General features: G+C 38.7%; 1 protein-coding gene across 1 annotated transcript in view; it reads left to right on the top strand.

Moving 5' to 3' along the window:
* The window catches only part of fax (failed axon connections), a 30,903-nt gene that overhangs the window by 3,128 nt on the left and 14,569 nt on the right, over window positions 1-13,206 (top strand). The window lies entirely within an intron of this gene.

Below are 13,206 nucleotides of genomic sequence, written 5' to 3'. Positions count from 1 at the left end.
ATCACGTGTTCGGTTATTAAAACAGAAATTCGAAACTCGGAGAATTCTTCTGTCGGTTCTCATGGTTCGGAACGCATGGAATTTTATTCGATGGTGGTCGCCACTTTCGAAACACTTTTGGAAGCTCGAGGTTAAACGCGTTACCAGCGTTCTTTTTCATCTGGCCGCCTTTAAATGTGGGGTCTTCACGACATCTGTTGAACATAACGTTTTTCCCCGAAACGGAGCCACAGGGATAATGTTTGTCGAGGGTTCGAAAAGCAGATTTCAACGAACCCGATAGTGTTTCTAATTCTTTCGTGCTTTTACGATAACGTTACGACGACGTTGAGTCGACGCCTTTGTCACCATCGATAACGATCTCCGGAAAAACAAAAAGACCGTGTCTTATTTTACTTTCGAAACGATTTTAGACACGGTCCAGACAAATTTGCTCCCCGCCGTACGTGGTCGTTTTAAGGGCTATTTTTAGACACCCTGATGAACGATTGCACTTTATGTAATTTGTCCGATGCGATTGTCAAGCGTTACTGACGCCTCCACTTCCGGTTCCCCGTTCTCGATTCTCCGAACGTAATTGGTTATTTCTTGCACACGCCCTAGGGAACATCGTGGAAGTAATTGTTACATGTTTCATTCCATCGTCTAATTTTTACGACTTGGAGATTATTTGGATTTTAAATTAAAAAAAAAAATTGTACAATTGGGTTATTATAAAATTTTCCATGGTTCTTGTTCTTTTTCTTGGAAGTTCTAACAAAGGACGCGATTTGTTCGAACGATTGAAAAAGTGTCTTCTTTGTTTCCGTGCACGCGAATCGCGCGGGGCTCGAACAATTATACACTGATTGTATTTCCATATAAAGAGTCGTGGTAACCCTTTCGTAATGAGCGTTCGTTCGAATGGTAAAACGACAGAACTGGAACAAAAGAGGTCACAGGTAATACGGAGGAAGTTCTTATTGAACTAATCATTACCAAGATAGGTATAAATAACGTGCGGAATGGTCCGAATCAATTGGCCAACTTGGGCAATTTTGTCCTCGGCATAACGATGCATCGAAGTTTCCAAGAAATGCTTTTCATCTTCGCTCCATCTTACAACCATTGTTTACGAATCCTATATACGAAAGGAAGCTCTCTTCTCGTTAAACCTTAACGATTCCACGTGCTAATGTAAAACAGGCAATATGTTAATAATAAAATGTTCCGAGCAGACGAATACATTCTTCACTGCTCGAAGTAACCGCTGCGTTTATTGGAAATATAATTACGGTGTTGTTGGGGGCCCGATAATTACAGTGCAGAAATCCAAGATGCAATCTTCGGTTATGATGTATTGTTACTTGTTCTTGTTTTGCAGCAACATTATATTTACAGGGTGTGCCGGGCATTAGTACCTACTTATCGAGACCTTATATTCTTCCATCGTCGTTAATAATCACTTAAGAAAATGTCTTATTTCTTCATTTATTATGGTAATTATTGTTGGATGCAGGAGGCGCCATGAAGTACGTTGCTGCAGATATAGACACATGTGGTGCGTCATTAATTATATCAGTAACTGACACGCGTGATATGCCATTAATTACATTGCGCAAATATTATAACACACGTGGTGTGTCGTTGATTGATTCGAGTAGTGTAAGACATACATTGTGCGTCGCTGATTATATTGAGTGGTATCAGACGCACAAGGTGCGTCGCTGACGGTATTGATAGTACAAGACGCATGAGGTGTGTCGTTAGCTGTATTGAATAATATAAAATGCACAAGGTATTTCATTGATTATGTTGGACAGTACAAGACGCACCAGGTGCGTCGTTGGCTGTATTGAATATTATAAGATGCACAAGGTACTTCATTGATTGTGTTGGATAGTACAAGACGCACCAGGTGCGTCGTTGGCTGTATTGAATATTATAAAATGCATAAAGTACTTCATTGATTATGTTGGATAGTACAAGACGCACCAGGTGCGTCATCAATTGAGGTGAATAGTATAAAATGCATAAAGTACGTCATTGCTTGTGTTGGATAGTACAAGACGCACCAAGTGCGTCGTTAGCTGTACTGAATAGTATAAAATGCACAAGGTACTTCATTGATTATGTTAGATAGTATAAGACGCACCATGTGCGTCGTTAATTGTGTTGAATAGTATAAAATGCATAAGATACTTCGTTGACTATGTTGGACCGTACAAGACGCACCAGATGCGTCATTAATTGTGTTGAATAGTATAAAATGCATAAACTACTTCGTTGATCATATTGAATAGTACAAGACGCACAATATGCGTCATTGATTATATTGGATAATATAAGACGCACAAGGTGCGTCGTTAATTATACTTGATAGTATAAGACGCACAAGGTGCGTCATTAATTGTATTGGGTAATTTAACATGCTCACGGTATGTTCACCGGTTCGAATCGTTTTAAATGCATCGCGTTCATTGTCCAACGTACAACATATGAATATTCATGCCGATAATGGTAGTCCTTGAAAGGATACGCGATTTGCATGGGATTGCGAAACAAAGAGAAGGAAGACAACACTTTCGAAGACGTAGACATGGTCGCGCGACGAATCGCTAACACATAAATGTGGGTTATGAAAAAATCTTAAACAAGAATTCTCTGTTTCGTATCTGCTTCTCACGCTTTCTTGCCAAGACGCGCGCTTTTCGGTGCGAAAGTTAGCGGGACACGGGAACGCGTGAAACTGTGCTAATTTATCGGCGGCTTCTCTCTTTTTCACCTCATTTTCTTTTTTCGAACGTTCACAGACGATCGTACGTGAAATGTTTCTGATCCTCGAGATAATTGGAACTTTTCTTCTATTTAAAGTTCCAGAACCGCTTCTAACATTGGCGTCACACTTTTATTGATAATGGCGGGCGTAAATTAATCGATTACGCAGAAGATTCGGTTCTTCGCTTGTTTTTATACGAATACTTTTGAAATGGCTCGTGGATTTTTACAAATGAAACGTCGATTCGTTTCGTTTTCGGGATAAATACCGGGTAGGTTTCGAGAAGAACAAATTGGTGGATATTTTAAAAGAAAATGGCGCAGACGAACTGATTCAAAATTTTCATCTTTCATTCAATTATATAATTGATATTCTGTGTCTTGTACGTTATTCAAATTGTTAATCAAAATCAATATGTATGAGTGATAGTACAGGGAAGTTCATCGACCAAAGTTAGAACTTGAAGCGGTTAAAAATTCAGGAGATTAGTTTTGCTACTTGAATACGCAGAATTAATGGTAGCAGTGATACATATTCAGTAACATGAAAGCAGACTTCGGTAACTAGGACCAATTACGAAGTCGAGTAAAATTCGAAACAGGATTACAAACTGTTAAACCGTGTCGTCGGAAAACTATCGAAACTCCGTCGACGTGATAGTTTTTCGCAAATGAATGCAACGATGAATGGTCGTCGTCGAATAGCGGGTAACAACGCGTTCACCATACATGGCGCGCATGTCCCCATGAAGTTCATCGGCTGAACCATTTGTGCCCGGTATAATCGATTATTTCCGACGTTTCTCCAACGCGCTAAACTCGTTTCCGGTCCGATTTACTCGCGAATGGTATCCGCGATACATGCCGAGCACGAGAGCTTAGCTCTATGAAAGCGATACATTATAATTACGTTGCAACTCGCCCATTGAATGACGCCGTTACACGCTGGGGCCAACGATGAATCGCATTTGCAATTTTGCAATAAACAGCCAACTCGCACCGAGCATCTTCTGTTCGGTGCTCCATCGAGCATAAGGGGAATTATACTTTCATGACGATGTAATGAGAGAAAGCAGATCTCTTTGCTGGCGAATCCGATCGAGGTCGCGGATCTTGTCGGCAACCTTGGCTCCTCGTACTTCCGAACAAACACTGGCTTTTCGTGAAAACTCTTCTCTATGAAATCATCAAACAATTCGGTTTAACGATGCAGAACTTTTCCAATACGATTCACGCATCATTGGAGTGCAGGATTAACTTCTTACTTCTCCCTAGAGAACCAAGACCAAGTTTCAGTGCTAATTACGCCGAGACTACTATACTACCACATTTTGATAACTTTAGTTCTTCAGATAAGATTATTAGTTTCACTGTGAGTCTTATGTGATAGGATTTGAAAGAAGATGGGCTCTGAAGTTCGCACTTGGTGCAACCAACACGAAGGTCGGTCCCATGATTTACAGAGTATCAAAATAGATTCAATGATTCGACCGATATCAATCATGTAATTTAAGCACTTAACCGAACTGCAGCGATAGCTTAATCAGGAACACTTGAACGGACAGATGATAAACATCGCAAAAAGGTGTCCAAATAGCAATTTCTCTCAACCTGAATACCATGTAGGCACGTTTCATCTGGTATTTTTCTTTGCAAAGTATACTCTCCCGAGAGAGTTAGATCCCATGACTCACAGCTCGTTCCATGGCTCGTTAAATCTTGACCCAACCCATGCCATAACTGTAGGCTTTAGATTATTTCCTGAGCAACGTCTTCTCAGAAAGAATTTCGACATCATTATTTTCTGACCTCTTCCCACTAAGATTCTCTTCGCAAATTCCAGTCATTTATGTCGTATTGTGATTTTCACCATGGATGTGACTATACTCTAAATGCTGTGAAGTGAAGCGTAGCTATCGTCAAGTTAGATATTCCTCTATTTATAGTTTTGGAGTTTCGAGTTCTATAATAGCTTTCTGGGTTTGAATAGTGGGAAGTTTGCAAGTTTAATATATCTATGCTTTTGAATTATTAGACCAAGTTCTGAAAGCGTTTCTAAATTCATAAATACTCAGATCCCTAAATTTACAAATCCTTAGATCTTCAAATGTTTCTGTTCTCAAATTTTCAAACTTCTCGAGTAACTCAAACATCTCAGATTTCTAGATCTACAAATTCTTAAGTTCAGAAATCATTAAATTCCTAAACTCACAAATCTTTACATCCCCAAATCTCTCAATTCACAAATTTTCAAACTCTTAAACTCCCAAATCCCCACATTTCCAAACTCTCAGACCTTCAAACCTCCAAAATGACCCAAACTCTCGAATCTCCAAGTAACCCAACATTCCCAAATTCCTGAACTCTCGATAGCTGTGGGTTCAGTGACTGTCACTCGATGTTATCGATCCACTTTGGTACAACCGCGTTAATTTCTCAATTACGGCGGCAGCACGTGAAATAGCGTTAATAAGACTTTCATTCTGGAGAGCATGGTTGGCCTACTGTTCCGATCGGCTAACGCGACCAGGTAGAGGGAAAAACGTGTGCGGCCACGCTTCACGCTTGAGGCAGGTCGGGCTCTTTAAATCACCGGAAACGCGCAGGTAGAGAAGATGTGGGTAAACCGTTCCCCTCCTTTGCTTGTCAGGCCTTTTAAAACAGTTTCATGGAAGCCACTCACCACTGAAAACGCCCTGTACACGCCGTACACACGTGTTACTAATCTTAACGGTACAACTTGGAACAATTTTCTTCCATCGGAATTTCCAAATGCCTTGTACCATTGATGAATGGGTATTTGGGAATTCTCGGTCGGAAACCTTCCTTCACGTGGGTCCTTTAGGGCTAATAAAATTTAATGACCAATAAGTCTTTATTGGTATAACAATGTCGTAGGCCCTTTATTTGGGTAGTTTGTCTTCAATTTATCGATCGAGGACCGAAAATAAATGATGGTACAGGGTGTCTCGTTTAAGTCGAACATATAAATTAGTTTCTCTGTTATTAAATTGATATATGGCTTAGATATCGATGTATGGTTATATGGTTTGTTGTTGAACGTATATTCTGTAACCATGTAAAACTATGTTAGTCATTTTCTCTGTTTTTAGTAGTACGTACATAATTTAGTTCTTGAGTGAAACCCCCTGTATGAAATATAAATTGAGAAGCGTAATTTAAGTTTTGCAGAGGTGTAACGGTTGGAAAAATAAGCGAAAAGCGATTGTTGGAGTGCAAAATATTCAAAGTGCTTTTATTCGTCGTGGGTGGTGCTCAATATGCTTCCCAGTTGTTTGAACGCGTAACTCGATTCCCTTCATTGAGGCTAGCAAGCTTCAATAAGTGATTGACTTTTCTTTCAATTCCCGACAATGATTGCAATAGAAATGTTCGCAAAACGTAATAACGTGTTATCAAAATAAAAGCACGAGCGTCTTATGAACTTTCTTATGAACGATCGAAAGGTGTCTTGTACTCAAGATATTTAACTGCGTGTCATAATAAAAACTTACACCGTCGTCGAAAGAAATGAAAATTTCTCCGTTAGGTATTTATAAGAGCTTTAAAAGGAAATAAATTTAACCGTGGCGCTTGAGATATCCTTGAATTGATGAATTTAAATGCATTAAGCAAGCGCATTTTTCCCATGCCTATGCGTGCACGATTGCCTTGTGCAGAATGCGACGTGCCTCGAACGACGCTTTGCCATTCTACGTCTTAAGTCATTCCTCTTTGTTCTTCGCTAAGGTATGCTTTAATAAGCGATAATCTTCCATTTTAACTCCTTCATTTTCACTTAGACACTTTCACCATCCGATTATTATTAATCTATCCATTGTTCTTGATTTTTTTTCTAATTAGTTGTAATTACTTGGCACATTGCCAGTAGTTTAATGCCGTGAGTGTAAAATGAGTCTAAGACGATCGATATATATTTTCGCGTTTAGAACGGAGAAGCAGTTTGCCAGTAAATATTGACAATGGTCTGTAATATATTGATCGTCCATGTTCAATAGGTCTAAAATACCAAAGATGTATCGTTTGAAATCTTCATTGGTCTTCTCGGACTGTGCAATAAATAAAGAATGCTTGCTATGCAGTTCCGTTAATATTTCACAGTGGCTATACCATATCGGATCCTCGTAAAAAAGATATAAATTGTGTCTGTAGCCGTATAAGAGAGAGATACAATTTGTGGTTTGAATGACGATCGATACGAGCGGATACCTATGCGTAGACGCATACAGGCACGTGCGGAATCGATTTTGATACGCGTAACGTTCAATCGACGCAACGTAGGCTCGTGTAAGGAAACGGTATCACGTTAACACATGGAAAGTTGTTTTCCATCGTTGGTCGTCAATATCGCGTTTATAGACGTCGCGACGCGGTTTCCGCTCGAGGACTTGTGTGTCCATTCGAAGACGCAATACGCGATATAAGCGTTCCTTCCTTTCATCGCTATATAAAGCATTCTCCGTCCGACTCGTTCGTGGCTAGTCTGTTCAATCGAGTTGCTCGTTCCGTGAATACAGATTTACCTGTCGATTGCAACTTGTGCCTCGAATTCACGTAAGACACGTGCAGGCACGTGTTATTAACGCCTTCGAAAGCGTCCTTACTATTTCTCCACTCAATGATACGCTTATGGTTGTCGCTGACGTAGCTTACTCGGAATTTTATAATAAAATTGTTGAAACATGCTTGATACGTTCAAATTGCTGTATCTTTAGATACATGCATCCTCATATAATTCCTGTATCTCTAAATTTAATTTGCAATTTTTTTGAAAAATTCTTTGAATATCTCTGAGCTGACGTGGCTTACTCGGAATTTTACAACAAAATTGTATTGAAACGTGTTTGATACGTTCAAATTCCTATATTTCTATATACCTGCATTCTCGTATATTAAATTCCAGATACCTGGACCTCTGTACCTCTAAATTCAGTTTTCAATCTTTTTTAAAAATTCATTGATCTCAATATCTCTGAGCCTCACACACTTGGAGCTGAATATCCCTGGAGCTATACATGCTTCTACTATCCTTAGGTTCAACATCGCTAGATTTAAATATGTGTACGTCCTAATATTTCTAGGATCAACCTCAGAAGTAGCTCTGATCAAAATTAGGTATAGGTATTTATAGATTTGAAGTAGTGTTTCTATTCCTTAGCAAATGTCCCCAAATCCCAGCAAATGACTCTAAATGTACAAGTACTCCCAATATCTCCAAATTCAAATCTTCGTAAAGGCACAGATCTAACATATCAGATCATAGATCCATATATTTGATGACTTCACTTGGTTTTTACGAATAAATAATGTAACAATGACATCGTTGGTTATCGACTTTAAATAACAATGTCCCGGAAAAGCGAATAATGTTTTCCTTTGAACATAATCGTTATCTTACCGAGAAACGACAACCCGAGGCTTCATTGGTCTCGATTCCAGGATATACCATTCCGGTGAATCATTCGGCATGAATAATTACGAACTCATTTTATGATCATTCCAGCTGATACGTGAATCTCGTGTAACCAACAGCTTAATGATCACCACGTCGGGATTTGTTAATTTGTAACTGCCTCGTTAGGATAACGTATTTGTTAATCATTCAACTTTTTCTGATGAATGTATCGGTTTGTGCTAGCTCGACGTCAGCTTTATCGATCAATAAAAGTTAAAAATTATTGAGTAACAGTAGCTCAGATCAATAAATTAAGTTATACAGAATTAGGGTAACAGATTATAGAACTCACTGACTGCAAATTTTATTTCAGAGTAAAATTCACGTTTCGAAATTTATGTAATATTTATAACATAATCGATCGCTTTAAAAATAGACTCCACGTATTCAGACGGAGATAAAACGATCTAGAATACGTTATATTTAAACTGGAATAAATCACTGTTGATAAGACTGCTTCTGAAAAACTATTTAGGTTATCGACGATAGCGGGCTCATTAAAGCAGTAATCATGTGTTTTCGAACATCAAAAGCAAATTGTTGTCCAATAACTCAGATACACCGTTTTAAAAATATAAATTTCAAATATATTTAGATATCGTATAGACGTAGGATCAAACCCTCTGTTCGAATCGTTTCGCCGCACTGTATTTCAAACTATCGTCACACCTGAGAAGCACAGCTGACTCATTCGGCATTTAAATGCGTAAAAAAATCGCACCTGCTGCACCGTCGTCGTAATTTGTAACACCATGACTATTCTACGTGTTTGTGTACATTTAAGCGTATTTCCGAACGTTCTCGTTCGAGCGGATACGTGGAACGCAGTTGGAGAAATAGTAGCACGCCAACCGGTCGATCGTTTCAAGTATACAACCTATTTTTATGTTTAAAAAACGATCGATGAATATCGATCCTTGCTCGTTTCATTCTTGAACCTCGCCCCGACCTCGCTTGCTAATTCGCGACAGCATGCCGTTATGTACTTAAGTATTTTTTTATGCAAGGCTTATATTGGAATGTTCTTAGAAAATATTGGCACCATTTTGTAATTTCTAGTTATTTTTTTGTTCGATATCTTTGCATCGATTTTTCTTTTAGTAGCTCTGCGGTTTGTTCAGGAGTAGATTCATATCAGTACACATTTTTTGGTAACTGAGTATTTTTGTTAGTAAGCTTTTTTTTTATTGGGTAACTTTTGATGGCTTTGAAATTGAATCTTGTTTGGTACTTTACGTTTGGTATTTGTGTAAGTATATCCATTAGGTATATTTCTAGTAGCTAAGTTGTTAGTAATTCTTCTATTTAATAATATATTTTTTTTACACAATTGTCTGTGTGTGATTTTTAGTATCTCAGATATTAGATTTGTGTTTAGTAGACGTTTATGTAAAAGTTCGCTTAGAAATCTTTTGGCATCTCAAATATTTGCTTGGTAGAACACTGTAGTCGAACGCGTTCATGTAAATGATATCCACCGAGTACATGAACAAAGCGAATTACTCTTCATATCGACGCGTATGAATTATTAAGTACAACCGAGGTACAATCTTACTGTCTCGAATGCTGTTCCGAACTAGACACATCGTGACAAATGCCTTGAATATCAGGTTTGAAAGCACTTTACTTCCACGCGGACATGACAGAACGTACTCGAAGATACGTCGTTCCGTTGAAAGAGGATTTCCGTTTTTTCACCTTGAAACTTTTCCTGCTTTAATGGACGTACGGAGTTTCTACGGGAATGTTCTAAGACGGGAGATAAGGGAAAAGGTCGGTTTTAATTTTGAATGATGCAACAACGGCCGCTTGAATATCGTGTTTGTACGTAATAATCTTCTTATCGTGAAATTCATTTTTCATATCTATAGTGGGTGTTGGAAACGCATGCAACTTGTGCTCATGAAAATAGACGTACTATAACTCTCTCGTTTAACAACTTTATAAATGTCTTCTGTGAAACTATGTCGCATTTCAAATTATATTACAGAATTGATTATCGACATGAAATGTCCGATATCGGGTGAATAATAGTCGACTCGGTATAATCGTTCACTCGATTCTTGGTGCGGGCACATCGAGAATCGTATGATAGACATGATTTAAATATTGTATGCTCTCTAATATTAAATGCGATGTAAAATTCATTTCATCTAATTTTGAACCGACCCAAGTAGTAGGATGCACTCTGTTAGTGCACTCTAATATCGATGGAACGTTGAGATCGAACGCACTGTAATTCAGAGGTTTGAAAACGCACACTCTAATTTCGAGTTCCACCAATTTCGAGTTCGTCCAATTTCGAGCGCCTCCAATTTCGAGCGCACTCTAATTTCGAGTTCCTCCCATTTCGAGCGCTCTAATTTCGAGTTCCTCCTATTTCGAGCGCACTCTAATTTCCAGCGCCTCCAATTTCGAGCGCACTGTAATTTCGAGTTCCAGCAAATCCAAGCGCCCTCTAATTTCGAGTTCGTCCAATTTCGAGCGCACTCTAATTTCGAGTTCTTCCAATTTCGAGCGCGCTCTAATTTCAAGTTCCTCCAATTTCGAGCGCACTGTAATTTCGAGTGCCTCCAAATTCATGCGCACTCTAACTTCGAGTTGCGCCAATTTCAAGCACACTCTAATTTCGAGTGCCGCCTATTTCAAGCGCATTCTAATTTCGAGTTTCAGCGATTTCGAACGCACTCGAATTTCGAGTTCCGTTGATTTTAAGCGCATCTAATTTCGAGTTCGATCAATTTGGCGCGCACTCTAATTTCGAGTTCCAACGATTTTGTACGCACTCTAATTTCGAGTTCCACAAATTGTGTACGCACTCTAATGCCAATTACAATGCAATACTCTGCACTCTCTAACTTCGAGCGCATCATAATATCCGCGCACTCTAATTTTTATTTCACATCAAGATCGAGTGCACTTATCAATCTTATCCTGAATATTATACGCACTCTAAATATCTCGAATTACAAATATTAAAATACATTAACATATTAAATATCAAAGACTTCCTCTCTTTATTGAAATGAATTTACATAAATTTCTGCGGTTATACCCAATAAAATTATCTGCAAAGATTACTGCGATTACTGCGTATCTAAGGTGAGGTATTGCGTTGATCGTGTCACAAGACAAGCTTTGAAGATTCGAATAACCCCGTGGTTGGTATATCGCGGCAGAAATAAGGTCGTTAAGAACGAATGCGAGGGCAACGTTTTCTTAAAATAGCATCGAGACCTCTGGAGTCGTGATTGTACGTATCATCTGTAACAGGAACAAAGCGAAGCCGATCGTCTTTCATCGAAGAAACGAGAACGATGTACATCGTCGTACGATCCAAGTTTATACGTGCAAGAAGAAATAAAAACGGAGTCATTTCGTCCGAGGGAACTAGGGAACGATCTTATTCCAGAACCTCGTGTATAAGTTACTTTCGTGAAGAATTTGGGGTTCTAACCTTCGACTCGACCCCTAACCCGGAACCACGTGCATGGAATTCGAGAGATTTTCGGCATCCCGGAGGAAGTTCTTTACTTTTATCTGTTTGGCCTGTTGCGTAAACGTGGGTGGAAAAAACTACGTTTATCACGCGTTGTAGTCGTGAAAGAATAACGAGGGTTGGATTTTCTACTGCCATGTTCTTTCAATTTTCTCTCGGTTGCGTTCATCGAATTACTTCAAAATGTTACTTCAATAGTTTCATCAAAAGTTATATCAAGATTCTCCTATAAGATGTTTCAATATTTTCCACGTTTAAATGTGGAACCACCAGTATATCGAATATTAGTAAATTTTAAGAGTATCATTTCTGGTGTTATCAGCACTATACACAATTGATATTTTTACTTTATCCTATAGAACCAAAGAAGAATAAAATCGAGATCGTTGACAGAAATATTCATCTTTCTCCTTTTCCGAGTTAAAACGAAGAGGCCAGTTTGCTGGTACACATGCATCGCGCCGGCATACCACCGCAATGTACCCAATTTATCCCCTTTGCCGCGGTTCTTAATTAATTAATCTTCCAATTGAACCTCATTACTGCTTATCTTATCGCGGTGGAACGCTTGAAAGACTTCACGGGGCTCGGACTGGCATTCCTCGAGCGCGAGAAATTCGTTTTGTCGTGTGGGTTCATTGCACCGTTTGAAGAATGAACTCTCGGAGCAATGTAGGTTTGCGTGCGCGGGTACGGAACGTCGTTCGATGTTCTCTTTTTCTTGGAGGCTGCTAGTCGTATCGATCCTCGTACCACCAGTGGAAATGTTTTAGGTCGACGAGAAGTGTACTTAACACGTTTCACCACAGTACGGTAAAACCATGCGGGAAATTTATTTTATCGAATCAATCAGAATGCTGCGATAATTTCACGTCGAGCATGATACGGGTTTTATTTTATTTATTACCGGGTTGTATTAAACCCGAAGTCTTGTTGAAAGTTTGATGACATGAAAGTATTGTAAATGAATGTAATAAATTAAAGCTGAAGGTTTAATGATAATTCTATCCTTTCATGCTCTTAACATAAAATAGGTCAGATGAAGTTTGATGACAGAAAAGTATCTCCAAATATCACTCGCAATATATCAATTTAAAGTTTAAAGCTTCGGAAAAAGGATCACGTGAGCGTTTCGTAAATATTTTAAATACAAAATGGCCGGCTGCCGGTTATAGGAGACAGTGTCTAATTTTAACACCTGCAAAGTATGACACGATTTCATGACAGAAAAGTGTCTCAAAATATCACTTATGATATGTCAATGTAACGTTTGAAGCTTCACAGAAATGGCTGCATAAACGTTTCATGAATATTCTCCATACAAGATGGCTGAATCTTGAAATACAATGGACCAGTCCGTTTATAGCTCGCATCAAAATCTCAATCTTTCGTATTTATTCAAACCGCTTAAATTGTGAATGAACTATGCAACAAAGAAGCTTTCTGTTGCCCTGCATTTTTCTGTATCGTATTT

Source organism: Megachile rotundata, chromosome 4 (assembly GCF_050947335.1).
Source record: "Megachile rotundata isolate GNS110a chromosome 4, iyMegRotu1, whole genome shotgun sequence".
NCBI lineage: Eukaryota > Metazoa > Arthropoda > Insecta > Hymenoptera > Megachilidae > Megachile > Megachile rotundata.
This window is presented reverse-complemented; position numbering and strand designations above follow the sequence as displayed.